This window comes from Schistocerca nitens, chromosome 1, assembly GCF_023898315.1.
Source record: "Schistocerca nitens isolate TAMUIC-IGC-003100 chromosome 1, iqSchNite1.1, whole genome shotgun sequence".
NCBI classification, from domain to species: Eukaryota; Metazoa; Arthropoda; class Insecta; order Orthoptera; family Acrididae; genus Schistocerca; species Schistocerca nitens.
Window position 1 is genome coordinate 808,006,075 of NC_064614.1, and position 17,211 is coordinate 808,023,285.

Consider the following 17,211-nt stretch of genomic DNA (forward strand, 5'->3'; position numbering starts at 1 on the left):
AAAGCACATTAACTGTATGGTGGGATAAATGAGGATGAGAGAACTGTGCATTATTCTCCCCTCTCAAGAAGAATCTGAAATAAATATGCCTAGAACATATTACGATTCAGAGAGTTTCAAAATGTACCGTTGTTTTTCGAAACACGCAAACCTCAATGGACCGCGGAGGTTAATGAAAACTCTCGAAAACCACTTCAAGGGTTTCTATTACAGGGCATGTGTGAATACAGCATTGGGCATCGGATCTGAAGGACGGGCCTGGCTGTATTGCAGACAATGGGGTGTTAATATACACTGATGATACAGACACTGTGACCATTGCCCGCTGCAAGATTAAATGTCACCTGGTGGTGTTGTGGGCAGGTGACGCAGTAAGGGAAGCACAAAAGAGAAGAAGATCATTCTAGCGACAGAAATGGGGAAATCTTCTGACATAAGAGACTTTGAAAAAGGTCATACTGTTATAGGCCGGCGTCTGGGTACGAGCATCTCGGAAACGGCGAAGCTCGGCAGCCGTTCTCTTGCTGCTGTGGTGAGAACCTATGGAAAGTTGTTGATGGCTAGTGAAATCACGAGAAGGCGACGGTGACAAGGCGTTTGATGTCCACGACTCACCTCATAACTTGGATATCAAAGGCTTTTCCGCACTGCAATGCAGGATAAACGACGATCTGTAGCAGACCTGACACCGGAGTGCAATGCTCCTGCAGGTACACGTGTTCCACAACAGATGGTCAACACACATTTTGAACATGGCGCTCCGTAGCAGACGGCCTCTACGTGTTCCCATGTTGTCCCAAAAACGACATCGTCAATTACGATGGTGGCAGTGGGCACCGGATCATCGAGTTTGACCCGTAGATCAGTGGAAATTGTCACCTGGTCGATCGAATCACGTTTCGTGTTACAGGTCGGTGGACGTATTGGGATATGCCATCATCCAGGCGAAAGGATGCGCGAAACTTTTACCGCGCCACGGACGCAGGCGACTGGGGGCTATATTATGCTATGGAATATATTCAACTGGAGCTTCACGGGACCTAGAATGGAAGGCACCGCGAATGAACACAATTAGGGACCATCTGCATTCCCTTATGCTTCATGTCTTCGCGATGGCATCTTCCAGCAGAGTAACTATCCTTATTACAAGGTAAGATAGTTGTCCTTATCACAAGGTCAGATAGTGGTATAGCGGTTTGAGAAGCATGGTAGTGAACTTACGCTGTCATGATCACCAACTTCGCCTCACCTGAGCACGATGAAACATATGTGGGACCCTATCGGGAGCCAGCTCCGCGCCCACAAACCATCGACCCGTAATTTACAAGAATAGCGCCACCTGTGCGTATTCATCTGGTATCACACATCTCCGAATGCCTAACCTTGACTTGCCGAATGCATGCCATGCAGAATCTCTGCTGTACTGTGTTGCCAGGTCTATGTAGGTTCTGAAGGTGTGGTCATATGCCTAATTTGTTGAGAGGACTGCTTGCAGTAAGAAGCTATGAATCCTGTCACATGTTCATTAGGTGTAAGATTCCTCAGTCCTGAGTGGGTTTCATCTATAACACAAACATAGCTAAGGAACAAACAATAATTATTTCCTTACATCGGTTAATATCTACATTTAGAAATAAAACAAATCCACGTTATTCAAAATCGTGCCCCAGTTGACGTCAAACAATTATTCGTCTAGCAATAAAAATTCCAGGTATTACCCGATCCCAATATTATTGCACTTGGCCCTCTGTGTCCACTGTCAGAAATACGGCGTGACGTTACAATTAACAGCTACAGTGGTGACTAACGAAAACGCATCACACTGTGATTGCCTTCAGGATAGCTGTGCATATACTATCAAATGGTTCAGCGTGTCCTCGAGAAATATCACGATAAAAACTCACAATAAGCCGGTCGAGGTGCCCTCACTTCCAGGTACAATAACATTGTGGTCGACTAATACGGTGCCACACGGACACACGCCTACGGAGTTGTCTTTCATCCGCTTTAATGGATAGTTCCTCCTACATTTTCAAAGCCATTAAGTGATATTTAAGTAGAGTTAATATGGTTCGAAAATGTCGCGAAACTACAAAAGAAGACAGAAATACCAGGTTGTTCCTAGTAATGGCAGACCTACCAGTGTAGTGAAGACTATCATATACAGGTTAAATCAGAACAAACGTACGAAAACCCATCACGAAGCTGTCGTCCGGCAGTACTATTCGAGATCCAGGAAAAATCCAAAGCTAAGAGCTCCAAAGCTTGTTAGTGCACTTCAAAGGAAAGTCTGCTTCAGCACAGACTGCAAGAAATGTGGCTGGGTATAGAGCTCGAACAGCCCGCAGAAAACCATACATTAATAAAAATCAACAGAAGGAAGTGAGTTTCATTTCCAAGAGAGTATAAATCTGATGGGTTTAATTTCTGGAAGACGATTGTATTTACTGACGACAGTCGATTTGAACTGTTTAAGTCAAATGGGCGATTAATAGCTTGGAGAAATAAGAATTATGAACTTTTAAGAGAGAACTGCAACAGCCTCAGCTGAACACAAAAGAGGTTCCGTACTTGACTGGGGCTGCCTGAGTGTGAATGGTATGGGGGGGGGGGGAGATTTGTGTTTTACTGATGGAATTATGGACCACAAGGTTTACGTAAACATCCTAAAAACTCATCTACCCAGAAGTATTAAGAATACCGATCTTTCTGGGCATTCTATTTTCACACAAGATAATGATCCAAAACATACAGCTCTAGATGAAAGGCTGTGGCTGTTGTATAACGCTTACTGTTGGATGACACCAGCGCCATCTCCAGCTGTTAGTCAAATAGACAATTTGTGGAATGTACTCGACAAAAATGTGAGGAATTATTAGATATCCTACGGAAATTATATAAAAAACGCTCTACTAGGGGAATGGCATAAAATTACAGTCCATGCAACAGAATTTCTGGTCAAATCCATAGCAAGGAGAATGGAAGACATTATACAGACGAAAGGAGGGCCTAGTAAGTACTAATCATAACATTCCGGTTCAGAGTGTCTTTTTCAGTATTGCGGACGAATACTTATCTGCAGAATGAAATTTTCACACTGCAGCAGAGTGTGCGCTGATTAAAACTGGCAGATTAAAACTGTTTGGCGAACCGAGACTCGAACTCTGCTTTTGAATATTTAACTAGGTTTTCGAAAGTACTGATCTGTGTTTCTTTATTGTATTGATAAACAAGTCCATTTCCCTGTCGTACTTTATTCTGACAATGTTTCACAAACTACACATAGACACAAGTATTAGCCGAATACTTTTTGGAGTACATGTACGCAATACCACTGGAGCGATGCTTCTTTAGCTTTAATACACTGTACCGAGGCCTACAATTCGCGGGAAGCGGCGTACATAAAATTCTTCGTACGACTGTATGGCGGGAATGGAAAGGAAGGAAGCTGACGTACTTTAACTGCTGTAATTTTTGGTGGAATGTAACAGGTAGATATTGGCAAACAACGGTCGAACTGCTTTAATTTTGACCTCGAGACAGTAAAGTTACGTAATTATCATTATTATTTTTTATGAGGTACGTTCCCGCCACCCCGGTACACACTGAAGTCCCCGCACCCCAGTTCCGCAGCACGTAGCTAGAAAAACCGAAACGGAATGTTGCACCCCTTCCTGCACTACAACAGACCGGGACATTTCCTTTTGGCTTTTCTGTAACTACGGTGGATCGTTTGTGCGAGTACTACGACGACTGCGTTGCCTTGGGTTGAAATTTCTTTCCTGAAGCGCGACAATACGGTGAGGAAATATCTGTGGGTTCTTATCAATATATCGCTCTCTGTAGAGTTCCTCTCCCTGACTAGCATTAAGCCTACCTTCAACCACAATAAACGACGAGCAACTATGATGCAGTTTTTAATCAAAGACTGCTCTTACTGTACACAACATATTGTCTAAAAGTATTAAAGTACTGTACTATATGTACCTGTATCGTAAGAAAGAAAGCAGTGCTGCAACTACTGTTCTGTTAACTCACATACTCCACAGAGGAGAAGCACATTTACCTTATGTGTGTTGGTGTACGTTGTACTCACACTAACATTCAACTGATGATGGTTGACTGAAATACGATATGCATATTCCTTGCTTTCCTATTTGCTTACTGTCAACCCAAGCAAGTCCCCAGGGAACTTACACTGCTCGTGAGTACAGCAGAATCGAAGTCAGTCTCGCGTAAGTTTTTAATAGTGACATGTTTATGCGAATGGTTCACTGTACCATGTTTCTGAACAGGTCTTGAGGAGAAGTAGATTACCGAATAATATATAATGGGTTATTTTAAAAAAGATGTACTATTTCTGTTCATATCTTTCTTAAAAAAAAATCATGCTGGCCCACGTCCCCTTGGTAGATGAACGTTCGATTGACGCTTTTTTATTTTGTTTCTGGTGAAAAAGTCATCTGGTTGGTCAAGATTATTGGGACACCTTGTATTTATGGATAACTCACACAATTCTCTCTTTTCTCCACGCGGAATCCATTAAATGTAGATTTGCTGGAAGTTTTGGATACTTCACTACCTGACCTACGGCTAGATTATTATGTCTACAACTTTGCTTTCGCAGTTTTGCAATAGATGGCAGTAGCGGGATGTGGTGGGTGGTAAGCGTCATTCAATGACCTTAGTCATTTGTAAACATAACGCCATCAAGATGGCAGTCGATTTGTGACTTTACACGATGAACATATTCTCGGTTGAATATATCAACATACGAGCCCAATTCTCGCCATTTGCGGGAAGTTTTAATTTTTGCTTTAACATGAAGAAATCTGCGGCTGATGCTCATGAAATGTTGTGTAAGACCTATAGCGAAGCACGAATAAATGAAAGAACGTGCAGAGAATGGTTTCAACGCTTCAAGAACGGTGATTTTGACGTCGAAGGCCGGCATAGCAATGGAAGAGAGAAGTTAAACGAAACTGGAAGCGACGTAACAATCACAGGAGATCGTTATCAAAAGCAACCGACGCGTTTGAGCCGAGCGCGGAAAGGCAGACGGCCACAATACAGCGACAGACGCGAAAATTGTGATTCTGCAACATGACAATGTTCGATCCCACGACGCAAAACCCGTGAAAACATACTTGAAACTTTTACATGGGAAGTCCTATCACACCCGCCGTGTTCTCCATACATTTCTCCTTCTGACTACCACCTTTATCGATCAATGGGACGCGGCCTGGCTAACCAGCACTTTCGCCATATGAACAAGTGCAAAATTGGATGGATTCATGATCTCAAAAGACGCCAAGTTCTTCCACCTGTCCGAGAGGAAGGAGGAAGTGGTAGACCAGCAATGGACAATTCTTCAAATGTTTTTCGCAATAACGCCTCGAAGTTCGAGAAAAAACGGCGGAAGCAAAAAAGAAGACCTAATTTTACCGTGATTGGGAACAGTTTTGTTTTCAGATGTTTGATGCAGCAGACGGAATTTCGTTTTGCGAGAATGCTTGCATATACCAGTGATGCTGGCTTGTCTGAGAGGCAGCCAAGCGGGGGAGCATGACTAGCGCTCCTCGGACTACGCCCACAGGGAGTTGTTTCCCGTGACCGGCGGCGGCAGAGCGGCCGGCGTGGGCGTGCCCGGTGGGAGGGGCCGCAGCCGAGCCCGACACGCAGGGCGACACGGCGTGCAGCCTGGGCAGGGCCGGGCCGGGCCCCGCGGTTCGGTGACGGCGCGGCGCGCTGCGCTGGTAACAGATTAGGAATACGGCGCCCCTATTAGCAGAGGCTGGGGGGTGCCCGCGGCAGTAAATTATTCATCGGTGTCGCAGGGTCGGCCCTCCTGAGTCGTGTTGGGAGGCCCCACCTAATGCGGCCCGCTGCGAGGGAAGCCTGCAAGAGCGCATGCAGCCTCCACTGAGCAGTACTCGCTTCCCAGTTGCTGGGTCATCGTGTGCCAAAGACGTACTAGGAAAATTTGCCATTTAGGTAATTACTTGTACCCCACGTACGTCTTCACCTTCATGAAATTTCGTAACCTCGCTTTTTCGCCTTCTTTTTCTTTAGCTGAGAGTTTTTCTTGAACCGTATCATCTTCATCTTTGTCTAGGGGTGGTGTGGCGTCTTGCGGAGCCTTGGCTTTGTTCTGCCGCGATTGGTCCGTTTGCTTTTAAATTTCGGAGGGCGCTGCGTTCTAGGGAGAGACCTGCTGACGACGAGAGTATCTAGTGCTGCTGCCGGAGTGAGACGGGGAGTTTAGTTTCCGATTGTGTGGCAGCGCAATGTTGCTGGAAAAGTGGTATAACTTTCTGTGAACGCACGTGATTGCTACGAGCGTGTGTACGCGGGACGGCGGCAGTCGTTCTGGACGGGCTGTGTGATAAGGAAGCTCGGCGTTTCAACTGTTGACGCGGCGTGTCCGCGTTGCTATGGCCGAACTGGGGCGATTGACATAACTTGAGTTGGTGCTGGTTGCAACCTGTCGCCGAATGCTTGTCTGCCTTCTGGACTAACGGTGAGAATTTCTTGACTTGATGTGTGTCACTCAATTTCCGCCCGTGTCGTCGGGTGTATTTTGCTCTAAGGTCGTGTGCCATGGTGTTTCGCAATTTTAGTACGCTCAAACGTGCCCGAAATCCCCATTCAATGATCTGCTCTTATATTGTCAAGTGTAACTATCACTAGAAAAGAGTGTTAACTCTCTGTGCCTTAATAACTGAACCTTAACTATTATCTGTGGTTGAAATTTTATTCTGACTCAAGTGCAATAACGATCTTGTGTTTTACAATTTGTTGAGTGGTATTATTATTTAGTACTGGCCGTCACATTTACTAAGTCAAAGATTTACGAAGGCCAGTGGGCGTCATTAACAGGTCCTGCCTAGACAGGAGTTATATTTTGAACCATGTGTTTCAATGTTTAGTAATTTTTATTTTATGTGGTATAGAGAGTTGCTGTCATTTGGACGATTCGCCACGTTGTGAAGTTTCTAGTTGTTCTGCTGGTCTGCGCCATATTGCTAAAGCAGGCAGTCCTAGCACAGCTGATTGTAAATTTTTCCTACTGGTGAGGAGCACAGGCTGGTTTTAACTGCTAAGTAGCTAATTTCAACCATTCTTAAATATTTATTACTACTGATATTCAGGCCGAGTGGCGACGTCACTACCCCGTTTTGGTTATTAATTTTATCTTGTTAGCTTGTTTCATTAAAACAAAAAAACCTTCGGTATATGAATTTGTTTTTTGGTCTTTACTGCTCCTTTGGACGAAGTAAATTAACTGTTGGTTTTGCATTCTTGTAGCATTATCAAAACAGCATTTGCGGTTATATTTGATTGGCCATTCTGGCCGAATGATTAACGTCATTCCTTTCAGTAACTTATTGTACTGGTCAATAATTAATCAAAAGTGTTGGGTCCTTCAGACCGTGATTATCTCCTTATGTTGAATCTTGTCATTCGGTCATTACAGTTGTGAATGTTCAGCGGCCCTTCAGGCCTCGAGTTTAAACATTTTTATTGTGTTTTGTGGTATATATATACACCAGTGAACAAGTGTTTTTTTAATGATTAATAAAATTGTGTTTGAAACTGTAACCTCATTTGGGTTTACACTTTCACTCCCTGCAGCCTTTGAGCTCTGCTTACCTTAAGTTTTGGTTAAGTTTTCCCATACCACGACGTATCATTTCTGATACAGCAACGTCCGTTTCTTCACATCTTGCAACGCTGCTACTCCTGGCCTATATTGCGTCTTTACAACAGACACCAACGATCTGCACATCCTATTTAATGTCATCGTGCCACCTACGATGAGGTAACAAAAATTGTCGGCTAGAGGTATGCACATATAAAGATGGCGGAGGTATCGCATACACAAGGTGCAAAAGAGCAGTGCACTAACGCAGGTGTCATTTGTACTCAGGTGATTCACGTGAAAATGTTTCCGACCTGATTATAGGCGCACGACAGGAAGTAACAGACTTTGAATGCGGAGTGGTAGTTGGAGCTAGACGCATGGGACAATCCACTTCGAAAATTGTTGGAGACTTCAGTATTCTGCGATCCACAAGGTCAAGAGTATGCCCAGATTACTAAATTTCAGGCATTACTGACAACGCACTGGCCGACGGCCTTCACTTAGCGACCGAGAACAGCGACATTCGCGTAGAGTTGTCAGTGCTAACATACAAGCAACACTGCGTGAAATAACCGCAGAAATCAATGTGGGACCTACAATGTATCCGTTGGGACAGTGCGGCGACATTTGGCGGTGATGGGCTATGGCTGCAGACGAACGGCGCGAGCGCATTTGCTAACGGCACGACACTGCCTGCAGTGACTCTCCTGGGCTCGTGACCGTAATGGTTGGACCCTCGACGATCGAAAAACAGTGGCCTGGTCAGATGAGTCCCGATTTCAGTTGGTCCGGGTGTAAGGTAGCAGATTTTGCACCTTACATGACGCTAAATCAGTACTAATACAACGAATGATAATTGATACTTGACCCACCGGTAGGAGAGAATGGACACAGAAAAGGAAGTTGTGTGTGTCATGTCGAACTAAAGAGATGGCCGCAGAGGCTGGAACACGGCCGGAAGCCCTAAGGAAGGTGTTTATGTGATGTCAAACTAACGGGATGGCCGCAGAGGCTGGAACACGGCAGGACCCCTTTGTCGGCTGGCACTTCAGACCACCAAACACGTTGGGAGAGGCTGGGCCATGACAACAAGAAGTGAGAAGGAGCTATATGCGAAAGAGAGAAAGCCGATTTCGCGCCACAATGGAAAATTTGGGGAAGGCTGTGACGGAATTGGCGCAGAGCGCGTAGAAATACATATTAAAAGTTTGGCGGCAACAGTAACCACGGGAGAATTCTGTGTCGTGGTTAGGTACAAACGCGCACGGATACATGGAAGTCTGTGTCGTGATTGGCTACCAACGCGCACGGGTCCATGCGGCGAAGAACGGCCAGGTTTGCAAAAACTCTGAAGGAACTCTGGGGACGGCTGTGGAGGAGAGCAGTCGCGGTGTCTGGCTGGCCTGCTTGGAGAGCGTGGAGAAAAGTTGGTTGGAGAAGTTATCGGTACCGAGTCCAGTGGTTACGCTCCAAGTGTGAATAGTGTAGAGCATACGACTCCACACACGTAGCATTATCTGTTCCGCTGAGGAGAGAAACAGATTTGTACTAACTTGTGGTGTTCATATGCAATCTGAAGTGTACCTTTGCTGCCGCGCACTTGAGTCGCCAACTACTCTTGGCATATGTGCAAGTAGCTTGAGTATTGACTAGTGACGGACTCCGCAATTGAACACTTGCGTACAGGAGTTTACGGACGCAAACCACGTCCACGTTGGAGATTATAGCCAAGCTCGCTCGTGGGAAAGACGGCATCACAACGTTGGCTGGGCCGACCGTCGTAATCATCACGGAGAATTACGGTGATATTAGCAATAATCAGCCAAAGTAGGGCACTGTAATTCTAAATGAGTTCGTATTCTGCTAGCTCTTTGACTGGCGCTCTGTGAGTCTGTGTCCGTTCAGGCAGAACTTCAATAGTCACTTGCGGGTTCAGTGTTGACCTAAGTGGTTAGGAAAAGAGGATGCATTGTTCCAATGATACGCTAGTTAGGTTAGCGAGTGTATTGGATTGTCATGTTAGGCTAGAAATATTGCTCGTCTTGTTTTCTGAATAAATCTTAATTGGGTATCATATGCTAATAATCGCATTATTGATTTCGTAGCAATCACCATATTTTTGTTTAATAATTAGAGTGTAATGGTAATTTCGATGCAAATGATACTGGGGGCATAACCGCGCGTTTAAACAGAGCCAACTTAAGTCAGATAGCAACTCATGGTCGACTAAGACTACCCATAGATATTTTTCAATATATCGATAATTATACAATAAACACCCTGTACGTTGCAAGGGCTCGAGTGTGGCGCAGACCGCACGAAGCCACAGGGCGAAGTTTGCAACAAGTGGTGGCTCCACAATGGTGTGGGCTGTGTTTACATGGAATGGACTGTGTCCTATGGTCCAACTGAACCGATCATTGACTGGAAATGGTCCTGTTCGGCTAACGGGAGATCATTTGCAGCCATTCATGGACTTCATGTTCCCAAACAACAATGCAATTTTTATGGATGACATTGCGCCATGTCACCAGACCACAGTTCAAAAAATGGCTCTGAGCACTATGGGACTTAACATCTATGGTCATCAGTCCCCTAGAACTTAGAACTACTTAAACCTAACTAACCTAAGGACAGCACACAACACCCAGCCATCACGAGGCAGAGAAAATCCCTGACCCCGCCGGGAATCGAACCCGGGAACCCGGGCGTGGGAAGCGAGAACAGACCACAGTCGTTCGTGACTTGCTTGAAGAACACTTCAGTGTGTAATTAGATATTCCACGTAGTCCCAGTAACGGAGCAAGTCTTCGTTTATTTTCTTTGGTTACAGAATGTAATACTTTGATATTCTGTGCGCGACTATAATCTTGTAAGTCTAGTTTTGTTTCTTTTCTTGGTGTCAAAACATGTTTCGTTCCTATTATACCATCTTCGATTGATATTGCCTTTTTTATGATAGACTGCATACTTTCCAATAATAATGTATTCCTGGTTTATCCGCGGATTTGTGCCTTTGAGAATAAGGTATTTTGAAAGATCTATGGACTCGTCTACATTATCAAGGAAGGTCAAAGGGAACGAAGAACGAAACAATACCCGTACCGGCGGTTTCGAAAGCCACACTATGGCCGAATATTGAGACACAAGAGGCTACAGTGGAGTCAGCCACATCCGTCGAACTGACGGTCTTCTGTTCTGAACCTCCTAGAAAAAGCCCAAGAGGACGTACAAGGACGCGATGGAAGGATCGAGTATTAATAATCGTTAACGAAGTAGAGCCGACAGCGATGGGAGATGAAGCTGGAGACCGGCAACGACGGACTACCCTCTACGATAGGTATCTCCTCTATTGACACAGCACCTTTTTACTGTGCTTTTTGTAACGTGTTCTCTTTTAATTGTTTTTTTTACAAGGTGCTGTTTTTCTCTTTTTGTCGCGTGGTTACTTACTTCGTTTTCTGCGATAGGCGTTAAAGGCCCGTTAATGCAATAAAGGCCGATGATGACAATGATTGCAGATTTATTGTGGAAATTAATAATATTTTGCTGCTTGATCAAGCAATCAGTACTTGCCTCTAGGGATACCTTTGTCTTCGGTCGGTTTTTCTTGTCTTCTATCTTCAGGTTTATTTTCTACTAATTATTCTGTTTATGTCCGCAGCTCGTGGTCTTACGGTAGCGTTCACGCTTCCCGCGCACGGGGTCCCGGGTTCGATTCCCGGCGGTCTCGAGATGATTGGGTGGTGTTGTGTCGTCTTCATCATTCATCCCGTTTATGGTCGGAGGGAGGCAATGGCAAACCACCTCTACTTGGACCTTGCCTAGTACAGCGGTGCGGGTCTCCCGCATCGTCCTCTACGCTCCTCGGAATATGGGACCTCATTACCCATCATCATCATTCTGATTATGTGCCACTTTGATTTTTATTCGTGGATATTATTTCCTAATAAACTAATCGTTAGGCGACTAACAAATTGGAGAAATAAATACAACAAGAGATGGATGGATAGTTTTGAGAGGCTTAATACTGACGCCGCCAGACGAGTAACAACGCCCAATACAAATCCTGGGGTAACACATGACATAGAAAATCAAATGGATGAAAGAAGCAAGTAAAAAAGGGAATGGAGGCGTCGAAATAATGAAACTGATAAAGTGCATAATGACGAAGCAAAAAATGGTTCAAATGGCTCTGAGCACTATGGGACTCAACTGCTGAGGTCATTAGTCCCCTAGAACTTAGAACTAATTAAACCTAACTAACCTAAGGACATCACACACATCCATGCCCGAAGCAGGATTCGAACCTGCGACCGTAGCGGTCTCGCGGTTCCAGACTGCAGCGCCAGAACCACGCGGCCACTTCGGCCGGCGAATGACGAAGCAGATATGCAACTATGACCATGGGAAAATTGAATGTCACGTCCTGTTGTTGCCCACGTTTCACTTTCATGTAAGACTACATTGTAGATAAAACAGGTTTAGAAAAATCTTTCTAAAACTTTAATTTACATTCGATGTCGACAAATTTCTCTCTTTCAAAAAAGGTTTTCTTACAACCACCAGTCTCAATTTTGCATTATCTTTTCTCTCTTTATCCCATCATCAGTTAGTTTACTGCCGAACCAACAGAACTCTTCCAGTGTTTTTAGGGTCTCATTTTCTAATCGACTTTCCTCGCCGTCACATGACTTAACTCTACTACACTCCCTTAACCTTGCTCCACCTTTTTAAAGTCATAAGCCACCGCACTGGGTGTCTTTGGTTGGAATAAAATATCGCTTTAATTTTGCATTTACCACTACTGCGCAGTTTCAGATTTGTAACCATTTCCAAGTGATTGTATAGTATAACGTATCAAATGCAAATAGCTGGGTCAAAATCCAAGGAATCCGGAAGTCACGCAGTGGTAAACAACTTTTAAGCGATATGCTACGCCGCTGTTGTTCACGAAAAACAATTGGGTCATGTCTCTAGTTATAAAATACGGCGAATCATCAAGATTGTTAACGATTATGTTACTTGAAGAAATCTTCGATTGAAACCTAAGTACAATATCTGATCAAAAGTATCCGCACACCACTACGTAATACGGAACTGACTATTAGATGTCATGACAGGTGGAACAGCCACTATAAAGCGATGCCGGGAGTATTATGCTGTCAGGAGAGTAGCAGTAACAGATTAATGGCTCTGACGTGGACTAGTCTCTGGGTGTCATCTGTATAAAAAATCCATCAGGAATATTTCAACACTTCTAAAGCTGTCCAAGTCGACTGTTGGTGACGAGATTGTGAACTGGAAACGTGGGGGAACAACCACAGGCATATATCATGTATTGATGGACAAGAACCGCCAAGTACGCGGATAGTGGTTGTAAGAAATCGCATGAAATCAGCGGAAGGAATCATTCTTGAGTTCCCAAATTCCTACCAGTAAATCAGCTGCGATGATGACTGTGATTAGGGAGTTAAAAAGAATGGGGTGCAATGGTCGGTCACCTCCTGATAATCCACTATTACTGTAGTTAATGCTAAGCGACCGATGAGGTGGTACAAAGAGCGACGGCAATGGACAGTGGATGACTGGAAACGAGTGATGAATCACGCTACATCCTGTTAATCTGATGAAAGGGTCTGGGTCTGGCGAATGCCAACATATGCAGTGCCAACAGCGAAGTACAAAGGAGATCGTGTTACGCTATGGGGTTGTTTTTCGTGGTTAGGGAGTCGTCTCATTATTGCGTTTCAGCAAACCAAAATGCGAAAATATATGAATTCACATTACAGCATTGTGTACTACATACAGTACAGGAGTAGTTCGGAGGCGATGACTGGCTGAATCAGCACGACAAAGCATTGTGCCGTAATGCAGCACCTGTCAGGCAATGAAATGAAATGATCGTATGGCATTGTTGGCCGGGAGGCCCCATGCGGGGAAGTTCGGCCGCCGTATTGCAAGTCCTTTTTAGTTGACGACACGTCGGCGACTTGCGAGTCAATGATGATGAAATGATGATGAACACACAACACCCAGTCATCACGAGGCAGAGAAAATCCCTAACCCCGCCGGGAATCGAAGCCGGGACCCCGTGAGCGAGAAGCGAGAACGCTACCGCATGACCACGAGCTGCGGACTTGTGAGGCAATGATCTGTGGACAATAACACCTGAAATTCACTGGTCTGTCCAGACTCCCGACCTGTACCCAACGGAAAGCCTTTGGGATGAGTTGGAATGTCAACTTCACTCCTGACCCCAGCGTTCAACATCGCTACCTTCTCCGGTTTGTGGAGGAATGGTAGTCCATGCTTCCTCAACATACCAAACATCGGGAAAATTGGAAATTTGTGGTAAGATCTTATGGGACCAAACTGCTGACGTCATCGGTCCCTAAGCTAACACACTACTTAATATAACTTAAACTAACTTACTCTAAGGACAACACACACTCCCATGCCCGAAGGAGGACTCGAACCTCCGACGGGGGGAGCCGCGCGAACCGTGACAAGACGCCATAGACCGCGAGGCTACAGCGGCTCGCAAACATCGAGACACCTCGTTGAAAGTGCTCCAGCAAAGTTCAAACCGTCATACAGGCGAAACGTGGACACACGTAATGTCCACTAATAGGTGTCTGGATACCTTTAATCAAATGGTGTATACGTCTGTTTGATAGTTTATATTGTACAACTGCTTTAAAATGCCGAAACTGTCAAATGAAAGGAAATTACAATTTAACCAAGGAGAAACGATACGGCAAATTGTTATCATTCAGGAAATTTATGGTAGTTGTGGATCCTTCTTCAATTAAAACACTATTTTTTACTTTTGTCAATATTAATGTTATAACTAGTTTTCAGGACATAAATTCTATTCAATTGATTTTTCTAATGTAGAATTTCCTAGTGCCGTGAATTCATCGTTACTTAACTATCAAGTTCACAAATACACGATGATTGCTCCCAGTGGAGAAGTTGGGGCCACGTAGCACGATACTGCACTTTGCCAAGTGTCTTGCAAATGGCTGGAAGAGCACCATCTAGAGTTCCTTCAAATTCGCCGGATCTTTACTTTATTGAACATCTGAGATACCACAACTATTGTCGTGTTCGCTGTGTGAATCCTTCTAAACACAACCTTCACCACCACCCTGGAGGCCATTTAGCGCCTGAATGTGTAACTCCTACAGTGTTGCTAGCTGTTTTGTGTGCTACAAACACCGTTTATAATGAAAATTAACTGGTGGCCATAATAATGTAAATGTATAGTACGGTGTGTCATTCTGCTGACGGCAAAGGCGGGATTAGGACAATGGGCAGCGCTTTGGTACCTGAAGTCGTTCTCAGACGAGACATGAATGCAAAGGTGGACGTGAATGTGGTCGGGAACGTGGTTGGTGAGCGCTAAGAAACGACGATATGGTTCAATTGGCTCTGAGCACTATGGGACTTAACTTCTGAGGTCATCAGTCCCCTAGAATTTAGAACTACTTAAACCTAACTAACCTAAAGACACCACACACATCCATGCCCGAGGCAGGATTCGAACCTGCGACCGTAGCGGTCGCGCGGTTCCAGACTAAAGCGCCTAGAACCGACGACGATATGTGACGTCTGCATGAACCAGAAGCTACAGCAGCCTGCAAGATCTCAGCTGGTGCCTGAAATATCAACATGTCCACTTACATTAATGTGCGGTACTCACTGCAGCAATAAGACATGCTATACCACACAGAAGCAACTCACATCGGCGTAGCCCAGAGAAAGTGTAGGCGACGTAACTGCTCCACACTGGGGCGACTATGATGCAACACCGAACGTATCTCAGTCGTATCGCCCGGCGCAACATGGAGTGCTGGTTGCTCCACGCATCTTGCCTCGTACGATACGGGGAAGTAAAATTTCGAATCATCCCATATGGCCAGTAGTTCCTTTTCAGGTTTTTTAGCTTTAAATAATAAGCCACAATAAAATCATCTTCACGACAGCTCATGATTGTAACTGAATCTGAAACGCAATTCATGCTGCCTTGTCCGCTTGTCCCACGGTGAGTCCATCGTGAACCGTATCGGCTTAGTGTGAACCACGCTTAACAATGAGACGCCTGATGTTTGCCGCTAGGACTTCGCTAATTATGTTGTGCATGTGCACGAAGCACATTACTCTTAACCTTTCCCCTCGGCTCATTGACAGCGGATATCTCATGGCACGACCATAATAAGTCTGCTTTCCGAAAATTTGATCAGGTATTGTCGCGGATGGACGGAGAAAGTCATGAAGAAAACTGCCGACGTCTGTGGATACGCCTATATTTGATAGACTGGGAATCGGCAGAAACGTCTGAATTTCAAAATGAGTATACTAGCACGTATGGGACTAGAGCACGATATACAAAGCTGCTCGAAGTTTGTATTCCTCGCACGTTTTCCTCTATAGCTTCAAAGTTCGCTCTATTTAAAGAACAGCGTCACGAAAGCACCAAAATAAATGGAAGATAGTAACGAAACTTCCTGGCAGATTAAAACTGTGTGCCCGACCGAGACTCGAACTCGGGACCTTTGCCTTCCGCGGGAAAGTGCTCTACCAACTGAGCTACCGAAGCACGACTCACGCCCGGTCCTCACAGCTTTACTTCTGCCAGTATCTCGTCTCCTACCTTCCAAACTTTACAGGAGCTTGGAAGGTAGGAGACGAGATACTGGCAGAAGTAAAGCTGTGAGGACCGGGCGTGATTCGTGCTCCGGTAGTTCAGTTGGTAGAGCACTTGCCCGCGAAAGGCAAAGGTCCCGAGTTCGAGTCTCGGTCGGGCACACAGTTTTAATCTGCAGGAAGTTTCATATCAGCGCACACTCCACTGCAGAGTGAAAATCTCATTCTGGAAGATAGTAATGTTAGATTTCTGTACATCTACAACGTGTATAAATATGTCTTTAGGATACTCTATTTCTAACGATTTCAATTACATGCGACAACTGATTAAGTAGGTTGCAGATTTTTAGGTCATAAAAAGAGCAATTTATGTGCACGAAACAGGCTATTTCAATACCTCACTTAGCAACATAAAACCTAAAATACACCTAAATTTTATTATGCAGCAGAAGTAAACATAATGTAAAATATAGACTGTTGACACATGAGCATATTATTATTCATTAAAACAAGGAAAATGAAAAAGCGCACAGCTGCCCAACACAGGAAACATTATAAAACTTCGCTGTTCGAACCGATCCTATTCCTTTTCAGTTTTCCTAAGATAAAATGCGCTATAAAACACATATGGCTATATGTTGAAACAGGCGTAATATGTAATTTAATTAATGCTGGATACACCAGTAGCTTCAAACATTCAGACCATAGTTACCTTTACAGTAAGCAAGTAAGTAAAATCTTTTCTAGGTTTTTCGGAGGAAAAATATGTTGCTTGTCAGTCGGTACTGTTTTACCTGCCTAAAAGGAACATTTTAAATCAAGGATGTGACAGGGGCGTACTTCACTTGCGGATGTTGGACAGGAATATTGCAATCAGCGGAGCTGGATTTTCCGCTAAGCATGTATGCTGCAGC

The 17,211-nt window shown here is 44.6% G+C and overlaps 1 protein-coding gene across 3 annotated transcripts in view; it reads right to left on the reverse strand.

Annotated features, from left to right (window-relative positions):
- LOC126262572 (obg-like ATPase 1) overlaps positions 1–17,211 on the reverse strand; it is a 307,783-nt gene that overhangs the window by 80,081 nt on the left and 210,491 nt on the right. The window lies entirely within an intron of this gene.